The sequence below is a fragment of the Podarcis gaigeae genome (assembly GCF_964106915.1).
Source record: "Podarcis gaigeae genome assembly, chromosome: 5".
Classification (NCBI taxonomy): domain Eukaryota; kingdom Metazoa; phylum Chordata; class Lepidosauria; order Squamata; family Lacertidae; genus Podarcis; species Podarcis gaigeae.
In genome coordinates this window covers 17,703,465-17,725,595 of record NC_139681.1, presented here as the reverse complement: position 1 = coordinate 17,725,595, position 22,131 = coordinate 17,703,465, and the positions used below count along the sequence as shown (strand labels likewise).

General features: G+C 40.8%; 1 protein-coding gene and 1 long non-coding RNA gene across 2 annotated transcripts in view; one reads left to right on the top strand and one right to left on the bottom strand.

The window, feature by feature from the left end:
* LRMDA (leucine rich melanocyte differentiation associated) overlaps positions 1-22,131 on the bottom strand; it is a 741,312-nt gene that overhangs the window by 663,032 nt on the left and 56,149 nt on the right.
* LOC310844446 overlaps positions 8,470-22,131 on the top strand; it is a 30,692-nt gene continuing 17,030 nt past the window's right edge. The window contains exon 1 of the long non-coding RNA XR_014564135.1: positions 8,470-8,568. This is a non-coding gene — a long non-coding RNA (uncharacterized lncRNA). The remainder of the gene's footprint in view (positions 8,569-22,131) is intronic.

The window sequence follows — 22,131 nt, the reverse complement described above, 5'->3', positions numbered from 1 at the left end:
AAAGGATTAACCAATAGGCTCTCCCTAATGCAGTCAAACTGTCACCAAGATCAAAGGCTTTCACAAGACACAGAAAGTAATTTAGGCAAGTGTCCTTCGATAAATTAATGCAAAAGAAAATGAACAATCAAATCGTGCCCCAGTGAAAAAGGATATAGCATTCTGCTTTCACTTCTCTGAAAGCAGTCTTTGTATTAAAAAAAACAAACCCAAAAACGTTTTAAGTCCTTGATTTATATTTCTTCTTGGCATGTCTGTTGAAAATAAAAGTGTATAACAAACTATTCTAAAACTTAGATGAAAATGTTTTGCTACACCCTAAAGAAAGAAAATCACTGAACTTCTTTCCCCATTACCTTCCCCCGACCTGTTTATTAACACATTGAAATCTAATCTGAGAATTCTAATAATATGATTCCACTTTGAAGTTACAACACCAACTGGGCTGGGAAATACAATTTGGAAGGCAAGAGGTCATGCACACTATGTTTTGCTTCTTACGCATATCATCTGTTACTGTCACAGAGAGCCACAATCATGGAAATGTGTTAAGGGTTTAAGAGGACACAACCCAAGCTTAACCTTCCTTTGTGAGTGATGCATCAGTATAACCCTCCGCAGGGAGGATTATTCACAAGCCAGGAACCGAAACAGCCTACACCTACTGTAGCTGTTGCACCAGTTTGCAAAAGAAAAAAAAGTATTAATAGTGTTGTCTGCCTTCAAATATCTTATTCAGCCTAGAGTTCTACATAGCTAGCCCAAGGGAGTGAGCTGTACCCTGCAACTTATGGTGTTCTTTGATGATGCCAGGGGCCAAGATAAGAGTGCCCTTCTCCAGCTTTTCACATAACTGAACTGTAAGTAACCTCAGAGTTGGGTCAAAATACTTCTCAAAAGAAGAAGAAACCAATCTTGCCTCAATCAACAAAACTAGATGGATAAGTACATAAACATTAAAGGGAATAGAGCAAATGTGCAAACTAAACTAAAATACCTATATGTACTCAACAGAGAGTAGATATCATGGATAAACCTGATATTGTATGGTACATATCTAAAAATATTTTTTATATCAAAGGGAATCAGAAGCCCAAACATATTTGAATCTCAAAAGGTAATCTTCAGCAGTAAATTATACAACAATTAAAAACCTGCAACTCTCTACCTCAATTTGGTCCCTCAATTTAGGAAGGCTTCCACGGTCACAATTTTTAAAATTCTAATTTAGAGAAATATTCCTGTGAACAAACATTCTCTCTTTTGCCATACAAACAATAAAGTTAATTTAGAAAGTAGATAAGAAAACAAATATATATCAAAGCTAACAAATCTCAGGTAAAGCAAACATCTTAAAGTTCAGGGCAGCAGGCCCCAAATCTCACTGGTGGAGGAACAAGGCATATCAAAGGATTGAAATTAACACCAATTGTATTCAAAGTGTTATCACACACACCTGCAAAAATAGTGAAATACAGTACTGTTTTGCTAATACCCATTAGCAACACAACCCAATTTAGCTACTATTATAGCTAAAAAAAATCAATCCCAGGTTCTGCCAAACTGCATGTTTCTCTTTGCTTCTGCTCTGTGTCTTATTGGGGACTTGTGTACTCCAATTAGTGCCAGAGACAGAGCTGAACAACAGCTGGCTTTGATATGTCAAAAGACAATATCCATTGCTCCTTCAACCCAGCATGCCTTGCTGCACCCTAAGATCTTTTTGCATCAGGCACAGTCTAACCTGATTAAGTGTCTGCATGAGACTTTCACCATTCCATCTTAAAGCTAGTGCAAACTGCAAGCTCAGGCTTTCTATCACCCTATCTCCCCTCCAGCTTGAATACTGTTATTGAATTAGGGAAGAGGGGAGTATCCAACCTAAAGAAGAGTTCTGGTGAACTCAAAAGCTTGCCTACTCATTTGTGACCATTCTTCCTAGGTCCTAGATAAAATAATTATACTATGATTGTTGTCATATGGGCATAACAGTGTATCCAGTACAGATTTTTCTAAAGCACAGATGGGGAACCACCAGACCACAGGCTAAATGCAGCCCACGAGGCCCTACCACCTCCCGTCAGCCTTGCCCCCTCCTTGGCGTGCAGCATGAGCTGCAAAGCCCCACTGCTCATCTGATCAATACGAACAGCTGAGAAGCAATGGAAAGGGGCAGGGCTGCTGAACTGCTCCCCACCAGGTACTGGGTGAGGCAAAAGTTTAAGCCTTCCCTCCCTTCTGCTCCTGATTCCAACCTATGCTGCTATAACATAGCTTAGGAAGAAGAAAATAGTAGCCTGAAGGTGGTCATCAAGATTGCAGGGAGAGAAGGGTTAAACCTCATCTGTTATTCCCCTCACACTACTCAGATCATCAGGCAGAAACAGTTGAGAGGCGAGGAAAAGGTGGAGTGACTACAAGAACCCACTGCTTATGTGAGCACCAGAATTACTGATCTGTGAGAAACAGCTCAACAGCAGGGAAAGGGGAGCTGTTTGCACCCCAATTTGCTTTTCTCTGCTGCTGCCCACTGCCGTTCAGGTGATGAACTATCATTTCCCCTTACCTCTGGTGATCCCAACTATTGAGAATCAAGTCTCCTGCTATCTGCAAAGTTCTATCCCAGGTTCTGTTCCTCACAGCCATGTTAAGAGAATGTGACTCATTGTTCACAAGTGCCTGGCTAGATGATTTCCCCATCTTGCAATATTGTATGATTTGTATAATAGAACAGAATGGTTTCGTTTTAACAGCAGCCTCTTGAAGAAAAAAAACCCAACTCATTTTCTCCTGTGGGAGGGACATATGGCCTCATGTGAGAAAAGCAACATGCCTAAGTTATTATTGCATGGAAGGCAATCTGTCAAACTCTGGCCGGTTTTGGCATGGTGAATACCACTGGTGAGATCAGAGAGTCAGATTCTGCTTGCAATTACTGCTGAAGGACCTTGGATACAGCCTGCCTGTTATCAATTAGTCCCCTGGCCTCAGACACTTGGACTTGTCAAGTTTCTGGTGTCTTCTGTTTTGTAACAGTGAAAGAGAAGGCTCCCCATGACTAGTTCTCGTGGGGGGGGGGGGAATTTCATGTGTTGAGTCATTAACAATCCAATTAAAAATTTGCAATGCATTATGTGTGCTTGGTTCCTTGTGAACAGAAATCTATGGCAGAATTTCTTGAAAAGTCTGACTATGGAAGGCATTCATTTGAATGGGGCTCATGCAGACAAACGTTAAGTCTGCATGAGTATTCCAAAATACTCTGCAAATTATTCCAGAAACTTTGTTTCTTGACTGAATTAAGAAGTGGCTATGCAAATTGAATCTCCTTATTCACTTTGTTCGGAAGGCCAGGTCTCCTATTTTTTGAGTGTGTTGCTGTTGTTGTTCAAATAAATTGTTCCTACGCATGTCCTCTTCAGTTTCATCATGCAGAGGCAGCAGAAAACTGAGCGTAGTCAGACATACATTCTGAACCGATATTGATTTCAAAAAGTTTAAGGAGCTACTGGATGAGATCCCATGGTCAGAAATAAAGAAGGGGGCATGGCCACAAAGGTAAGAACATGGCAACTTCAATTCTGAGCCATAGCTGTCAACTTACAGATTTGAAAATAAGGGATCAGCAGCCTCAAAAATAAGGGATCAGCAGCCTCACCTGTCCCGAGGGCAGTCTACAGGATATCTAACAATCCAGGATAGCAGTGGGAAGCAGCAGGAAACGGCACTGGAATAAGGGAATTTCCCGCCAAAAAAGGGAAGGTTGACAGCTATGTTCTGAGCTCTTGGTGCAAATACTTTTTATGTTCTTGGTCCACCAGCAATTCAATAGCAACCACCACCACTCCAAAGAAAAAGCAACCCTTTCGATAAGGTAAGAGGTAAGTGTGAAGATTGCTTTCAGGAGACCAATTGTCCTGACCATTTCTAGTCCAGGACATTCCAGAAACAAATGTCATTTTATTTTAAGAAACCAGTATTTAAGGGTGTGCCATCTCTACCCTTATTAATGTACAGAATTGCAATATTCTCAAGAGATTAATACTAGTGCTAGGCAGTGAAAATGGCGAGCTCCACATTTCACCCAAAGTACACTGTGTTGCACAGCATCTTCAACAGCAAAGGCACCGGGAACACTGTGTAATGCCTTCGTGAAAGTTAACTATATCCTGGGGTTTAACTTTCAAACCACGTGAAAGGTTTAGGAGCAGATTTTGAAGAAAATTAAAAAGTTTTAGTGTGAAGGCTTGTTAAGGCAGCTTTCCCTTTAAACTTTCAATGGGTTTAGTCATGCAGGAAGAAGAGTCTTTAAAGTTACCAAAGACTTTGTTGAAAGCCCAAGAAAATGTGAACTGCCAGAATCCTTTGTGTGGATTTTGCAGCTTAAAATCCAGTCCCTGGTACATCTGTGACCCTCAGTCTATACTCTAACCATCTGGTTTCTTTCTGAAATAAATAATAATAATTCTTTTTTAAAAAATCGGGATTAGGGGTTGATTTTCCTTCTAGGCAAACACAGCATGCAACCAGTGGCAGGAGAAAATTAATACTTCTCCCTCACCATCATATTTACCAGAATAGCCATCTTCCATATACAAATACATACTAAGCACCAGCAAAGGTCACAGAGGGTGAAGAACTAAAGGGACCTGCCCAAAGAGTATCACACACAGAAGCTGAAGTGTCACACATTCCAAGGCAAGAATGATTTGTATGTAAATCCTGATCAAAAGGAATCCTGCACCCTGATGTTGTCAGGCTTTGCTACCAAACTGACACTTAAATGGGCTACAGCAAAACTTGATTTAAAACTGAATAATTAAAAGACATGGCAAGCCAATTGCTCACATGAAGATCAGATCTGGCAGTTCAGGTCAACCCTCTCACCCTGCCGTTTGTCAATGCCCAACATCTCAAACAAATATGTATTCTTCTTACAATGCTGAAAGCTCATTTCCTTTAGCTCTCCACCATTCATTACTTTAAAAGAATTTTTAGTACAGTGTTTCTAGACAACCTTTATAAATCTTTATTTCCAAATAGTCAATACCTAGAAGAGTTACTACACAGACTTTTATTTCATTATTTTATGTAAAGATGCTTGCTCTCTTTCCTTTCCCCCCCCCCAATCTTTTTATTAGTTTGCATCTATCATAGAAACAATTTTTGCAATGAAAAAGCATTCAGAAGTGGAGGCTTTCATGTAAAATGTGGTGGAATAAACTGTTACAAATAAAATAAACTCTACCAAGTTACACAGGTTTTTCTTTTGATTATGGTCTAAATTAAGGAAATCTGCTTATCTATATAGATGCTGCCCCATGTCTTCAACCATTTTGGGCCCTAAAGCACATTTGGAATTTTGGAGAGAGAAAAAGTTGTGGGTGTAAGCACAGTCTAGGTTCGAATCACAAAATGGCTGCTACAGGATCAGGGCCAGTCCCATGTTGTTGGGAGTACCTAGATTATTTGACTTTCTTGCTTCTGTCTCTCTCTTTGCCTGTTTCTTTCTCTCTCTCTCCCTCCCTCCCCCCTCTCTCTCCCTCCCACTGCAATTTGACTTCTTTTTCATGAGACCAACCATGGGTCTGACCCCTGCACCACCCCAGCTTCTCTGCTCCTCTCCCATGCAAAAATGTAACTCAGAAAGGGAAATCCCAGGGGTAATGAATGGCTGTGGCACGAGGAATCAACAGGAGAGAATGGTAAGGACAGGTCAGCATTCAACACTTTCGCTTGGGAATATTTGAAAGATACTATTCCTCCAGACTTGATCATTACATTGGTTCTAGCACAAGAAGAAACAACTCCACATAAAATCTTCTCCAGCCACATGGTCTGTTACAGGAAAGGACTTCCACTCTGTTTTGTGGGCATTTCCATTACTTGAAATCTATTTTACATTGGCATCTAGCCCTATACCTTAGCCCTTCCCCCATCAATTACATTTTGTTGTTAATAAAATTGTGACCCAATATGAAGCCCACTCTGGATCCACTGGTTCCAAATGCCTAACTTTCCAGGGAAATTGCTTGAGAGAGTCATGTTGGGGCAACTGCAAGCATTATTAGACTATACTGATTGAGCTGACTCAATCAGTTTGAGTTTGAGTCTGAGTTTGAGTCTGATTTCAAGGCTAGTTTTGGAACTGAATCAGCCTTGGGTGCCCTGATGATACCCTGTAAGATCAAGGGAGTATGACTTTGTTTCTTCTTTATGTCCCTGCAGCTCTTGATACCTTCAAACATGGTATCCTCTTGGACCAACTCTGTAGACTGGGTATTGGTGGCAGTGTGGTCACATCCACACTATACATTTAGAACGCTCTTATACTATTTCAACAGCCATGGGTTTCCCCAAAGAATCCTGGGAACTGTTGTTGGTTGAGGGCACTGGGAGTTGTTAGGAGAATCCTCACGGAGTTCTGATTCCCAGCACCCTTAAAACTACTGTTCCAGGATTATTCTGAGGAAGCTTTAACTGTTCTAGTAGTATAATAATACTTTAAATGCATAGTATGGATGTGACCTGTGTCTCAGTGATTCCAATCCTATCTGCAGAGAGTAGCATTTAGAGAAAGTGTACCTTGGCCCCTTCGCATTTATGATATGGGCTTCCACAGGGCTCCCTGTTCTCTCCAATGCTATAACACCAAAATAAGGCACTGCGAGTGACCATTAGAGATTTGGGGGTCTTCCATAACATCTGAATCAGCAGTGGCTATGCAAGCCCGGGTGCAGCGATGAGCAGGATGAGGGACATTAAACTGAGCTTGAATTCTTTGTAGAAGGGGGTTCCCATGCCAGTTGCCTGTTTTGGATGAGGTTGCACTCCATCTGAAAGAGCAGTCTGAAGTGTTCCTGTTGCCTGAGGTTCAGGTGCCTTCTGTGACTAGGAGTGTCTTTTACCAACTTAGATTGGTAAAATAGCTTAGCTACAGTGATTCATGTACTGATAAATGTGTTAATGGGTTACTACAATGTGCTCTGTATAGGACTGCTTTTAATATTGGTCCAGAAGCTTCAGCTAGCACAGAATGTGGCAATTCATCTGTTGACAGAATACAGATTATCAACAGCATATACTGTGTAACCTATGCTGAAAAACCTGCTAATACGTCACTGAGACAAATTTAACGTTCTGTTATTAGTATACAATGCCCTGAACAACCTAAGGGACTATCTTGCACCATATATTCCTTTTCAATCACAACAATCATCAAAAGAAAAATAACTATTAACAATGCCACATAGTGTCCACTCCTGACTCCCTACCAGGAGCAAAGCACTCAGTGTATCAGCATCTAAGCTATGAAACTCCCTCCCAAACAATGTTAAGTATGCTCATTCTGTATTACGTTTTAGATGCCTTCTAAAAATGTTATTGTTTAAGCAAGCTTTCCCCCTAATGTTACGAGCTACGTACTATTAGTTATTTGATAGACTGGACAGTTTTAAAGGTCTGGATCTTATATTGTTTTATGTAACTTATGGGGGATTTATTTTGACTGAGCAGCAAACAGGTAGAATAAATGTGGGAGCAGGGCAGAAAATATGCTGTGACCCTTTGATGGAAGTACAGTGGTACCTCTGGTTACGAATGCTTCTGGTTATGAATGGTCTGCTACAAAAAACGAATACTGTTTATTACTGAAACCATAGATTGATAAAAACAATATATAGCTCATTTTCACAGAAGAGAATGCCAATTAAAGACATGAAACATGTTGCATCTCACCAAGGTTGTATATGCACACATTTATTTTTTACAGATTTATAGACCACCCTTATCCCTGGGGCTCACAGACAGTTGCACAGCATTCCCCATTAAAAAGAAATAAACAATGAAGCCTGCGCCCTGAGAGTTTGCAGCAAAATTAAATATGTAAGAAACAAAAGGTGTGTTTCCATTCTCTCCCAGGTTGTGTCTATAACCAAAGGGAACCCTATTCAAACTCATTCCTCCCAAGCAAGATGACGCACTTCCACACACTGCTGAGCCAACCCTATCAGAACACTTTAATTCTTCCGAGTCCTCACATACATATAGTGCTTTAAAAAATTGTCTATCCCAGGAATTGCCAGCTATTTGGGGCCAGTGTGGAACATTTTTAATTTCCTATCACAGAATGGCTGCTGTGGGTGCATGGCATCACACAAAACAGCTGCCAGAACTATAAGGGTAGAAAAGGGGGCAGAACTGAAAAGTATTAAGCCACCCCCATCCGTGGAAAGAAAGTTACCTACATCAACCACTCTCTGCTGGTTCACAGAGAGAAGCTCTTTGCACCGATCCTCAGTTCCAAATGGAAGGAAATGTGGGCATTTTCAATGTAAGGGAGGCTGGGCCAGAGCAAACAGTAACTGAGAAGGGAAAAGAAACTCTCTCTGATGAATGGTAGATTTTTGAGGAGGCATTTGTTGAACACCATTCCATGCACCATTGGAGGTACAGTGGTACCTCGGGTTACAGACGCTTCAGGTTACAGATTCTGCTAACCCAGAAATAGTACCTCGGGTTAAGAACTTTGCTTCAGGATGAGAACAGAAATCATGCGGCGGCAGCAGTGTGGTGGCAGCAGGAGGCCCCATTAGCTAAGGTGGTACCTCAGGTTAAGAACAGTTTCAGGTTAAGAACGGACCTCCAGAACGAAATAAGTTCTTAACCCGAGGTACCACTGTACTGGTAAGCACACCAGCACCTACAAATTCTTTTCCATCCCCACCACACCTTTGTCTTCCATGGAAGGAAAATCGCCTCTGCTCCTTATGTGCAGCTCCAACTTTGACTGATCTGCAACCCAACAAAACAGGTATAACTCCAATAATTACACCCCTGCAAAAACAAGCCTTAAGCTTGGGAAACAAACCAAATATTGCAGTACAGCTAGGTAAAGGATAATATTGGCACTGACTTATTTGTCTCCACAGCCCTGCAGGAATTGAATGCTGGAGGAACATACAATAAATACACCCAGCAATGGAAGTCTCTCCTCATATTAGCATACCCAACCTGTCCCGGTCAATTAATTTTCCCGAGCTTATATCTGTAACTTTTGTGACTGGTTTAGCAACAATTCTGTAGAACAATTCCAATTAGTTATGATTTGAAGAACAAAAACCATTAGATCTTGAACGTATATCAATGCTTTTTCATGCTAAGAATAATGAGGCACCTGGGCAGCAGGATCAAACATACAGTCCTTGTGGTAGTACAGTCATTGGGGGGGGGGGGAGGCGACATTTGAATTCCTTTGTCTTTGGTGCCAAGCTCCTAGCTGGCAAGATAAGCAAACCATCTGATAGGGATGTTCTTTTCAGGGGTGCCAGACACACACTGGAGGGGGGAATCTGTCGTACTGTGGTGAGCATTTCTTACTCAACTATGCTTTTTAAAAAGCCCAATACTACTAAATATCTGGCCGTTCATAAGTCTGAAGTTTCAAAGTCTTAACTATATTTTCTTAGCTTAGCATAATTCTTCACAAATCCAAAAAGGTTCCCACCAACCTCCACTACCAATTGCAGCAAAAAGCTAAAATCAGATTTACAACAACTGTCAAAGCTGAGGATGACAGATAAATTAATCTTCCCTTCATGAGTTTACATCCCAGCAGCATCTGGGCTCCTGATCTGCCCCTAACAAGCACAGGGTCTCTACAAGCTGTCGTTTAAAGTTGATGTTTTCATGACTGGAGATGAATTATTCTGTCATGAGAATCTATTTATTCAGCAGTTGGAGGGTGCGGTTTTGGCTTTCAGATAGAATGATTTAATGGGTTAAGGTCCCCTTGAAGCATCATTTTAAGGCTCAGAATAGCCAACCCTGGAACAAAAGTTGAATCTTTGCAAGGGCAGTTTCAGAAAGAGTTGAACTGTCATCTTTCTTACCCATGAAATAAACAAAAGCTATCAAAGCAACAGTAGGCAGGAAGAGTTTTCTCTACATACAACTTCCATTCCTTATTAATCTTCTTTCTATGATCTTGCATTATGCAGAATCCAAATCTATTGTAGGTTTAGATCATTTTTTAAAAAATCTGGGAATAAAAAGATTGGCTTGTAAAGTTATGCAAAAAATATGCACAATCCCCTGAGGAGCGAAATGTTCCAGGGACAGTGCTACACAGGTTTGGAAGGGAGATTCCTGGAGTTAATATCCATTTTACTTACTAATATACATGGATGTAGGCTCCAATTATGTGATACCATATTCCTGAACTAGGCTTAATGTTCCAGTTTGGCTCTCTGGGTTACTTTTCTGTCCAAGATCATGCAGTATGGCAAAGGTGGAGGTCGCCAGCTCAAATCTGCATGGGTAGATGACTGCACCTCTACACTGCATATGGGTGGAATCACCCAGCTCTGCTCCTTAGCAGGCATATGTAGGTAGGGGAATGATCTGGCTGAATCAGTAATGGCTTCTCCTTGTTGCTGGGGGAGAGCACATGGCTTATTTAGCAGTCCACAGGACAAAAATTCATCCATGATGTGATACAGCCTGCCTGACAGCTGAGGGAGAGACAATGGATCAGAAACTTTAAAAGTCTGAGCCAGAGGGAAGAACTAAGATTTTTGCACTCCCCCTGGGCCTGGGCCCTTGCAAGCGGCATACCTGACCAACCCCTAGGTATGTCCCTGGTAATCCTTAATGAGACAAGGAAGTGCAGCATTCAGTTTTCTATAACCTTGAGTTTTAGAGTAAATTGTTTTAAGTTGTGTTAGCAGTGGCATCTATTTCCTTGGAATATTCACAGAATTTAAGGATCAGTAGGTGAGATCCCTTGTAAAATTAACCCAATAAGCGGGAGAGTTGTCATGGTTGTGCAAGTAGTAGCATAAGTGGTGTTGTTAGTGCAAATGTATCTGTAAAAGTTGGTGTGTTTACTTTGAAATAAGAATAATGTTACTAAAAGATTTTTCTAATAATCTTGACCAATAATTCATTATGAAGACAAGTCTCATATGGTGGTCACAGACTTCTGGAAATCACTCTTATATTTTGTGTATCTGCATCAGATGTTGCCTAATTACAGCTGGTGAGTCACACAGAACTGGACAATTGGAAAATGTTGATAGGGAATTAAAAGAAGATGCCTGAAATCTACATGTACCTGAAGAACAAAAAGGGATTTCATCCTGAGTACAACAGCAACAGGTTCTGAACTGTGATAAGGAATGGAGGGGTGAAACCATGCACCCACCCATCCACAAAGTTTGTGCAGTTGATTAGCAGGAGAAATAATGGATGAGTACAAGAAGTACAGGAACACGGGACATGAGTTGGAGCACAGGCCTAAAACATGCACACCCGGTCTAAAGGCACATGAGGCCACCACTTTGTTGAAGCTAAGCATGTCTGGGTCTGATCAATGGCTGGACTAGTGACTGCTTGGGAACCACATATGTATTCACATCTGACGCTTGCTGTCCCACAATCTTCCCACATATACATATGGCACGCATTATCATGTATGTTTGGTAAACAGTGTTAAGTCCCTGCCACATCATACATACAATATTTATACACTTCCAAGCCAAAAATAATAATAATGCAACTGCCTTTGAGGAGGAGGAAGTGTAGCAAGAGTGGTGGTGACCGTTGATGGTTGAGAACCTGCAAGGGTTATGTGGAAATTAATTTCTGGTGACAAAGAAGTCACAGCGGCTGTGTGCCCTGTACCTCTGGCAATACAAATATGGTTAGTGGGCTCTTGGTACATTGGCCATCCCTGAGCTATATTTTGCTCAACAATGACAGATAATTCTGCAGATATTCATGGATTTTAGTCATTCCTGCAAAACAAAACAAAAAACAGATGAAGCAAAATGCATGACATTCCGAAGCAGGGAGTTTCTTGTGTAATTCATCTTAAAATGCAATATTCTGTCATCTCAAGTAACACTTGCTGAAAGCAGCCATCAATACTTTTTGTCAAAAACCGGCACTCTGTGTAAAATGTTCCATCAATCTCTATTTACATAAAACACAAAAAAACTTTCCACATGGTTCTATAAAGTAGAACCATTCCAAGGCACTGTCACCCAGTTTCATGCTCTACTGAAATATTATTTTGACTAGCACAAAAAACTCTGAATTTATGATGGGAATGGGATTTGTTTTTAATATAAAGTTGACACATGCCCTGTTGCATAGATAGTTTCAGAAAGACAGATTTTGTCTGCCAATGCAAGTTAAGGGACAAATTCTGCTAAGACAGTTCATGGGTAAAAACATTTGTAAATAAGCAGAGTTGTCAAAATGGCAGATGCTTATAATAGTTTTTTTGGAGCTTTTGGGGAGAGGAGAGGAAATAAATCTAGGAAAATAGAAAGCAGGTCAGTGAAGTCAAAAATGTGGCTTGATTTGGTACAAAAAACTGGATGCTTTTCTCATATGACTAACATTGTAGCTAAAAGGAACTTCCTTTTAAAATTCCAATATGCTTTGCCATATGGGAAATCCAGCACACTGCACATGTGTGTGGACACACAGACATTAAATAAAAACTGTGCTTAATTAATCTAATTTCTTTCTAGTAGGCATGTTCAGTGGTAAGAAATCCTCATGTAGCCAAAACAGCACTACGTACTACAAACAAGGAGGTCATATCAACATGCATGGGAGAACCCCAGGTTTGCAGAACTACAAAAATACTTTATTTAAAACTGTGCAGAAGCAAAAAAGGAGAGAGAAACTCACCAAGCAGCCCAATGAGGAAGAAAATCAGGGAAGGGGGCTTTTTTATGGAGAAATCCATTAAAAGTCACAGATGTGCTGACAATTTGTTTTCACTACCAAGACCTGCCAAATTTTGTTTAATAACAGCAGCAAATGGAGAAAAGTACATTTCCCACATATTACTCCAGATATGAAAAGCACCCAGGTGTTTTTTGTGTGTTTTTTTGGAAGCATAGCTTTGCATGAAGATGGAAGCATGTCAATGCAAGGCACAACTGGAATAGTGCAACTTTTGTATAACTTTTCATTTTAGTGTGGCTGAACATTTTAGAGTGGCTGGGGCAACCCAATCAGATGGGTGGGGTATATTATTATTATTATTATTATTATTATTATTATTATTATTATTTCCTGTATATACATCACTGAAGTAAAGAGAGGTTCATAGAAGCAGCACTCTTTGGCTTGTGCCGTTAGGAGGCCAAGATGCAAACAATTCCTCATAGAACCTAAACCTACCAAGCCCTGTACAGCTGGACTAGTAGTTACTAAATGCTCAAGTGACTTGATTTGGGTGGGGGAAAGAACAGTTCATAAATCAGTAGGTAAACCTAATTCTACTACAAACTGCTTGCCTAACATTAATAGTGCCTTTGTTGTCAATAAACCTATATTTGACTTCTCCTATTTTATTTATAAATTACTAATGCTTTTCCTGGGGCAAAATGGTTGAAGCAATAGTCTACACTAAGCTATATCTCTTGTCAGCTAAAGGGGGAAAAACACAGTACAAATTGACTCAATGAAGGGAAGCTATTAGCTGCAAATAGACCATACCCAATTCTGCACAGTCATCACTAACTACACAGCTGAGCACTTACCATTTTACCTACAACAAAACAAAGCAAAACCCAAGGGCTGCCTAACTATTTCACAGGCAGTCTGAATTAAAATATACTGTGTGGCTGGAAGCAACAGTTGCCCATGTGTGTGCAAGAACACACAAATAACTTTTGCACTTAAAGCAGTTCTCACTCCTTTCTTTAAAGCCTGATTTATCAGGCTACAGTTTACTCCCTCATCCATGTAAGTATTCCCCCATCATGTTGAAACGCCCTTAAAACATGAGCTGGTCCATTCATATGAATGTGAATGGTATGCTTGCAATCAATAGCCTCAACTTGTATGAGTGAAAAGCAGCACAGAAATATAATAAGCTGATATGGTAGATACAATTAAACATAAAATGAAATGCATGGAATACTTTCACTGCTTTGGGTCTACCCTTATAGAATCAGGCCTGAATTAATAATAGAAGGGTGTCACACCTTCTTCCTCTTTGCAATGGCTACTTGGACAGTGTTGGTTCCAGGTTTTGGAAAGACATTGGGCAAGATGCTCTCAATGGGAAGCACATTTACCACTACCTCTTCCTCGTTCGTCTCTAGTTGCTTTCTTTTCCTCATAGAGCGTGAGGACAAGGCATGCTAAGACTACAGCACCTCCTTCATAAGAGAAATGCAAATGATGGGAGTATGCAAAGGCATTTCTCCCCAGAGTTAGCTGGACATTATCCACTCAAAATCTATTATCTCATTCTCAGAACAGACCCACTGAAATTAATGAACCTAAATTAAGTCAATTGATTTCAGTGGGTCTGCTCTGAATATGACTAATGTTAGATGCCACCTACAGCATGGGCATAAAAGACAGACAGGTCAGTATTTACTTGAAAAGTTCCCTAGTTTCACTGTTCGGCTGGATGAAACTTAGGTAGCACCAAACTCTAAACCAGTATAGGACTGCAGAAAAATGACCCTGTCTTCCTCCTCAGAAAACAGAGGCATTAGTAGTTCACACTGTAGATGTTTTGAATAACATTTTAAAGGGGGCTAGCTATGTTTGCTTTGCAACAAAACGAAAGAGTTGCAGCATCTTAATAAATACTTTTTCTATACAAACAGGTATACTAAGATATTTGTAATGTGAACAGATTCAAAGCAATAACCAAATGATAAAGAGTCTTGCAGTACCTTAAAGACTAACAAACTTTTATCGACTACAGTAGACTTCATCATATGCACAAGATGTTGTCCTCCACTGCATATAACATACACACAGATTATAAGCAGTGAGGTCTGAGAGAAATGAAATGCAAAAAGTACAGACAGTGACAATTCAATTAAAGCCTGAATGTATACACGAAATAGCATTATGGCCCCACCTGAGCTTTATTCTTTTGCCTTTATTGTTTTCCTTCCAGCATTAAGGGGCAGCTGATATCCACATTTCATCTCAAGTAACCAAGATGAATACTCCTTGCTACAGCACAGCAAGAGTAGATGCCATAATTCACATGAACGTAAGCAAACATACAGGTACAAAAATCTTCCATTAAAGTTTGCTGATAATTTTGTGTTCTCTCACTACACCATTTTCATTGCAAGAATTGTCCTGTATCGCTGACTTAGCCTTTTCCAAACATTTTCTCTTCATCCAAGACAATCTTTTTTTTTATCAGAATGTGTACTGGGTAACTCTGGTGTGCCTTCAAAACTCTTCAGGGGTTCTTCAATAAAGCTAATAATAATGGCAGATAATCTTCTGAAGAAACAGCTCATCCACTCTTCCCTGCACAGCACAGCTACAGGTGAGCACTAAATGTGCTCTGTAGTTCAGTCTTAATTCACTCAAGGCAAAACATACAGAGGTGAAATAGGTCCGACCAACAAACCCTGTGAACTGTAAGTGCACCGTGGAACACACTGCACCAGAGTACTCTGAAATAGATACAAGTTCTGTGGCAGATGCCTTGTGTAATAGTTTACTGGCAGACAGGTCAGTGTGGAAAGGGCTCCTTGGAAGTATAAGAGCAAGGGAGCCACAGTGCTGCCAAAGACATGCATTAGCAGCAACCAGAACTGTATCATCAACAATTTAACTAGTGGGCTGCGGGATCCCTTGGCAGAAGCTGATATATTATTTGAGTGTCCTTTATACTGGTAGTTAAACCATATGTTTTTGACCTTGATTTAAAAAAAAAGTTATCCATGATTCACTAAACTTCAGCCTTGATTATGTCCCAGTAGTGCTTCATCATCTGCAACAAAGTTCTTCTTGTGTGTTTTTTCACAAGCTTGACTTCCTGGCTTGGGTGAGGTTTCAGCCAACACAGACTGAAGTCATATACAAGCCACATATAGATTAAATGCAGATTTCCTTCTCAGCAATAGTATTAGAAGTTTCCAAACAATATTATTCAAAAAGCATTGTAGGGAGGGGGTAACACTGAACATTTTAGAATATTGAGATATCCTTGCTTTACCAAAGCCACTGGCACCAGTGTAAGGTTTCTTCTTGTTGCCGTTGATGGCATAATACTCTTGATTCAGATCAGGCAATGCGAAGGATTAAAGCTCCTCCCACACACTATGGGCCTGATGCACCAGATGTGTCTTTATTTATTAAATCATGCACACCAGGGCTAGACATAATCATTATGTCTATAGTTAGTCCCACTAATGCTATTCAATTTGTTGCAATCATCCTCCAAGGTGAGAGAGGGGATGAGTCATAGTTCAATGTTAGAGCACATGTTTTCCATGCAGAACATTCCAGGTTCAAGCCCTGGCATCTCCAAGCAGGGTTGGCAAAGCCCCTGGAGAGGTGAATGGCAATATGTATCCTCCGTTTTTAGGAATAGCATGCAATGCCTTGTGCAAATAGGGCCTTAAGTACAAGTCTGTTGGAGGTGCATCCAGTAAACAATCTTGATTTTTTTTCCCCTCTCTCAACATGTTCATTCTGTGTTTTGCAAATGTCTGCCTAGTCTGCCTAATTGGCAAACCATTCCATCATTTGGAACTGGTTGGTGCCCAACATATGAAGAGATAGCACTGGCTAGCCCTGCCTCTAGACAAGGGCAGCAGCCATGCCCTTGGCCATTGCATGTTCAGCATCAGTTTGAAGGGGGGGCACATGAATACATTTGTATGAACATAGGCCCCTGCAGGCTGATGATGATCATTCATCAGCATTTAGAGCATCAGCTAACTGATACATTCTAGAAAGCCTCTTGATTCACTCGCTATCTCCTTCCTTTCTCTGCAACCAATTTATTTGCCAGAGGGCTGGCTATTACCCTATGACTGGTATAATCAATTATAACCATTCCTGGACAAGGATAGCTTAGCTGTTGTAATCAGTACTTTGTTAAACTGTGCTATTTTTCTAGAAAAAGAGGTGTTGGAACTCACCATGAACACCTCCCCTGTTCTCCTATAATGGCAATGGTGCCTACCTGAGAGGTGCCAAAATGGAATTCCAGTGTGTTCCAACTGAAAAAAAAGCCCTGGGTAAACTCAAAACTGGACTATAAGGCCCAAACTGTCATCTGACAGTACTGTCATCTGAAAGTAGTGCAGGGGAGAGCTTTCTCCATGGTGGGACCCTGTGGAACTATTTCCTCTTGGATATCAGGCAGGCATTAACTATGGAGTTCTTCTGCTGCCTATTAAAAACAGATCAAAATACCTGGGAATTTCAATATACTGGCTCCTGGCGTTAAAGTGTTTATTGTTGTATTTTGTTATTATCCAATTGTCTTGTGAACCGCCTTGGTCCTTATTTTGAACTGAAAGGAGACATACAAATAAAAATATAAATAAAGTGGAAATGCATGCAGTGCGACACACACCAATAAAACCATATTTCTTATAATGGCAAAACAACAAATCCTTTGTAAGTCATCCCTTCACTGTAATAAAATGAATCTATGCTTCTCTTTTACCTTTTCTTAACTTTTTTGTGGGGAAGGGGGGATATGTACCTGCTCCAGTCATTCTTAAAATCATGAAAACTCCAAATCCATGCTTCCAATTACTCTGTTCATAATGCATATCTGCCACATGGGATTCCAAAGTCCATATTAAATCTGAGGTGAGCGTGGGAGGAAGGAAGTGACAGCAAATGCAACATATATTCATGTGCATAAAGACTAAACAATGACCCTTCTCCCTTTGGAAGTTTCTTAAATTAAAAGCTCTATTTTATCCAAGGAGAGCCACAGATCTAAAATCTCACAAAACCAAACAGCACCTCCCTCTTCAAATCCTGTGTTTAGAGAATATCCAACGAGCACACACATATAGCAGCACACTATAAGAATTCAATTTGGAAACCATCATCTAAAGCACAGAGGAGAACAGGAAAGTCATATTGCTATAATGCTTAGATTATCAATCATCTTGACAGCTTATTGGCTTTATCACCACACATACCATTAAAATGATGTCTGGCCTAGAATGTCAGGAGGCAAACATTAAACAGACCCGGATTAAAAAGCAGATCCCAAACAGCACTCCAGTAAAGTTTCCCTTCCACTCTGAAATTAGTTAGAGCTGACTAAGTAACTGGCGCTAGACTTTGAAGAAATATACAGCCTAAAAGGCTCAGAGCCTACACAGGCTTGACAAGCTGATAGGTAATGTCATGTTGTGGCAACTCTAAAGCTCCTCCAGTTGATTTATCACATGCTGCGTGCAACAGAATGATTGCTAATGGAGGGTTGGGGGAAGGGGGGACACATAATTTGCCTCTTCTGAGAACTAAGGACTTGCATCAAAAGGGCCAAGGAAACTCCTTTAAGTCAGGTAGGAATGGTAATAATTTCCTATTACTGAGCAAACATTAACATTACACTTGGCATTAAAGCAAAATTTACAGACTCAGGAGAATTTAATCGGGAAGAGGAGATATTCATAATTCAATAGCTTCCGACATGGAAAGAGTAAGAAAAATACATTTATAAAAAAAACCATAAAAATAACTACACAAGCCAAGCCAGCAAACTGAATCTTGACACAACAAAAAACATTAGCCATCAATAGGTAGAACAGAGAATCAAGCAGCAGTCATATGGCAATTAATTTGTGCTAGAAAGACTTTCCAGCCAAAGATAGGAATGAGTAGTGTAAGTCAATATTAAACCAAGAGCTTATACATTACTCATTGGCCCTTCTGGTCAACTGCCCTCTGCCCTCAAGCTTCCTAGTCACCAGATGTCCACAGACTTTGGCATCAATCAGTAGTCAACAATTATTTGTGCTCTTCACCAACCCTTCGCCTCCCAGTTCCTCTGGCACAAAGGAAAAGTTGGAGGAGATAAACCACCTCTCACACTTCTCATGTCATTACCTCCTTCACATCCAATTTTTCAATTTTACCACACGGTCCTTATCTTGCTTCCTGGACCTCTTCCCCATGGAAGGCAGAGTAGGGTTGATTCTAGCCCTTTTGCCACCCTGTGCAACTGCAGTTTCCAGTCCAAAGTTTTGCTGGGGGTCCTGGGGCACACATCTTGCAACAAATACTGCAAGTAAAGAGGTACACTCCTGCATGTCCCAGAGGAAGTTGAGGTACACTTCTCAAATGAAGTGTTTATTCTGGCATCATATGCAACTTGAGAGGTATGCTCCAGCATCCTCTGGAATATGGAAAGGAAGAATGGATACGCATTTTGTATTATGCAGTCATACTGGTACATTTCCAAAGAACAGATTTACCAGGTATATCTTGTGCATTGGAAGGCATACATTACACACATCACTGTTCTTGCAAGTTGGACAGCATATGGCATAGACACAGTCAATAGGTGCCTCAAGTTAGTCCAATTCTGGTGCCTAATCCAGTTATTCAACCTGTTGCCTAAAAAGATTTGGGAGTCGCATCCCTGACCAAACCTCACACTTTTCCACATTGCCAACAGACCAACACACACTAAAGTACTTTCTGAAGTATGAAAATAAGTAATCATTGAACACATTGTAATGGTATTTGTCCTTAAGCAGTTTGACAAATGGTAGAAGAATCCCCAAAGAATATGGTATTGTTGTGGTATTATGCATTAGGTAGTTGCAAACTAGGAGGTGACTCTTAAACCCATGAGGCTCCTGCCTGTGTGCATTTGTGTATTTTAAAAAATAAAATAAAATCTAACAAAGTCTAACATTTTAGACAGAAGACAGCAGGCTAATCATAACCACAACACACTTCTCCATCAATACACTGAACCTCAACTGTCATCAAACTAGCCTCTCAAGAGTCCTTCCTCACTTTCAATTCTTTTTCCTGCACTCTTTTCTTCACTCTGCTTGTCTCATCTCTCAAATGCCACTGGCAGATCTACTCTAAAGTAGGCTTACCGTATTTTTTGCCCCATAGGGCGCACCGGCCCATAAGGCACACCTAGTTTTTTAGGGGGGAAATAAAGAAAAAAAATTATCCCCCCCCCCAGGCATGGGGACCCCAGCCCCCAGAACAGGCTGCTATCCGCAAGCCGTGGGAGAGCTGCGCTACTTCGCGTAGCTCTCCCACGGCTTGTGGAGAGCTGCGCAAAGCCCGAAGCCTGGGGGGTGCTGAGCTCAGCGCGCCCCAGGCTTCGGGGTGCAGGCAGCTCTCCCACGGCTTGCGGATAGCTTCCTGAAGCCTGGAGAGCGAGAGGGGTTGGTGCGCACCGACCCCTCTCGCTCTCCAGGCTTCAGCGAAAGCCTGCATTCGCCCCATAGGACACACACACATTTCCCCTTCATTTTTGGAGGGGGAGAAGTGCGTCCTATAGGGCGAAAAATACGGTAAGTTAGTAGGAGAGCCATGACCAGTCTAGCTGCTTTTGGCTTAGTTTATCTGATGTCACAAGATAACAGCATGCTTTACCATGTGTTTTCTAGTGCTTAGGAAGTACTTGGAGACCACAGAAGCTGAACTCCAAAGTCCATTAACCTAGGCAACACTGAACCACCTCATCTAAAAGACTATGCCACAATCTTCCTACAATATGTTTTAAGAACAGATTGGCTAGATAGTTTCACAAGCATATACAGCATCGACAGGAAGGGAGAGGGCTAGGGACACACTATGTGTGTGGAAGGTCTCATGCCCCGTTTGTCTTGATGTTGCAGCTGTCTGCAGACCTCTTTGATGATCACCTTCTCCCATATGAGGTTTTACAGCTGTGTTCAAACAAACCTTGGAAGCTTCATGAGAAGAACTGCAATAGCAGGCAAGCTTTCCTAAGAAGGAGACATTGCCCACCATAACCAATTTACTCCTGCCATGTGTAACCACAGGGTATTCTGTGAGACTGTGCATATTATATAACATCACATCAATTCAGATAGGGAAATAAGGACAAAATACTATGGCCTGTGTCCCATGTGAAATGAGTGTGCACTAATGAACATCCCCCACAGTAATTTGCGGTGGGTAAGTGTCCACAGAAGACAAGTCAAAATGGACTGTGTTCCCTGAAGGCAAAAATTTTGACCATTGCTCCATGTGTTCCCTCCATTCTCAACAAGATCTGCAGGTACAGTCTTGCTGAGTGTTGTCCCGTTATGAAGAGGTCAATTGTCAGGGCAACATGAAATGTCTTCAAAACCAGAACTACTCTCTTCCCCATCCAGAGAGAAAAGCTGGACATACACATTCCATAGTTTGGGAAGGCTGCCTAATCCTGACAGCCTTTGGAGGTCAACCAACTGGTATTGCGTCCGATGGTTTTATTGTCTTACAGTTTTATGATGTTTTTACTTGTGGTGTTATTGTGGTTTTATGGTTATTGGTTTATTGCAAACTGCTGTGGACATCCCTCTGGGTCGTAAAGGCAGTCTAAGAAGTTTCAGATAACATAAATCCCATGTTACTTCATGCACATTTGTGAAACGCTCCCTGTATGCAGCCATAGGATTGTGGAACTTGAAGGAACTATAAGACCTCCCAGAGGCCCTCCCTTCACCATCAGTTTATGCAAGCAAAAATTTTGTGCACCACAAGTAATGAAAAGGGAGAAGTAATTAACTATAATTAATTGCTGTTGCCCCTAGAGATGAGAACTTAAGACTCAACTCTGCAGAGAGTCTATGGCTAAAGTTGAGCAGTGCAAGTCTTGTAAGCTATCTGGATAGGAGAGCTTCTGAGAATTACATGGAGCCTGTTTTGAACACTTTGAAGGAAGAGCTAGGTATAAACCTAATGAAAAAGATACTACAATGATTTTTTGGTTTTGATTTCCTCAAAGAGCCCTCCACTCCATGCTCCATGGCAAACCACTTCTGGTACACATGTGTGTATATGCATATACACACCACATGTGTGTATATGCATATACGCACATACATAGAGACAAAAGAGAGATTAAAGAAAGAAGTTTACAATGATATATAACATCTGAGGAAGCAACTGAGTATGATCCATCTGTACAAATTATTCATAAAAATCAATCTCCAATCAGAAAGTTAACAGACAGCACCCTTCACAAGGCTGAACACGACTGGAAACAAACTATGCTATCATAAATAACCCACAGTATTCATATTACTATAAGCACACCTAATATCCAGTATAATAATTGTAACAGTTACCACACAATGATAAATACCTCTAATACCCAAA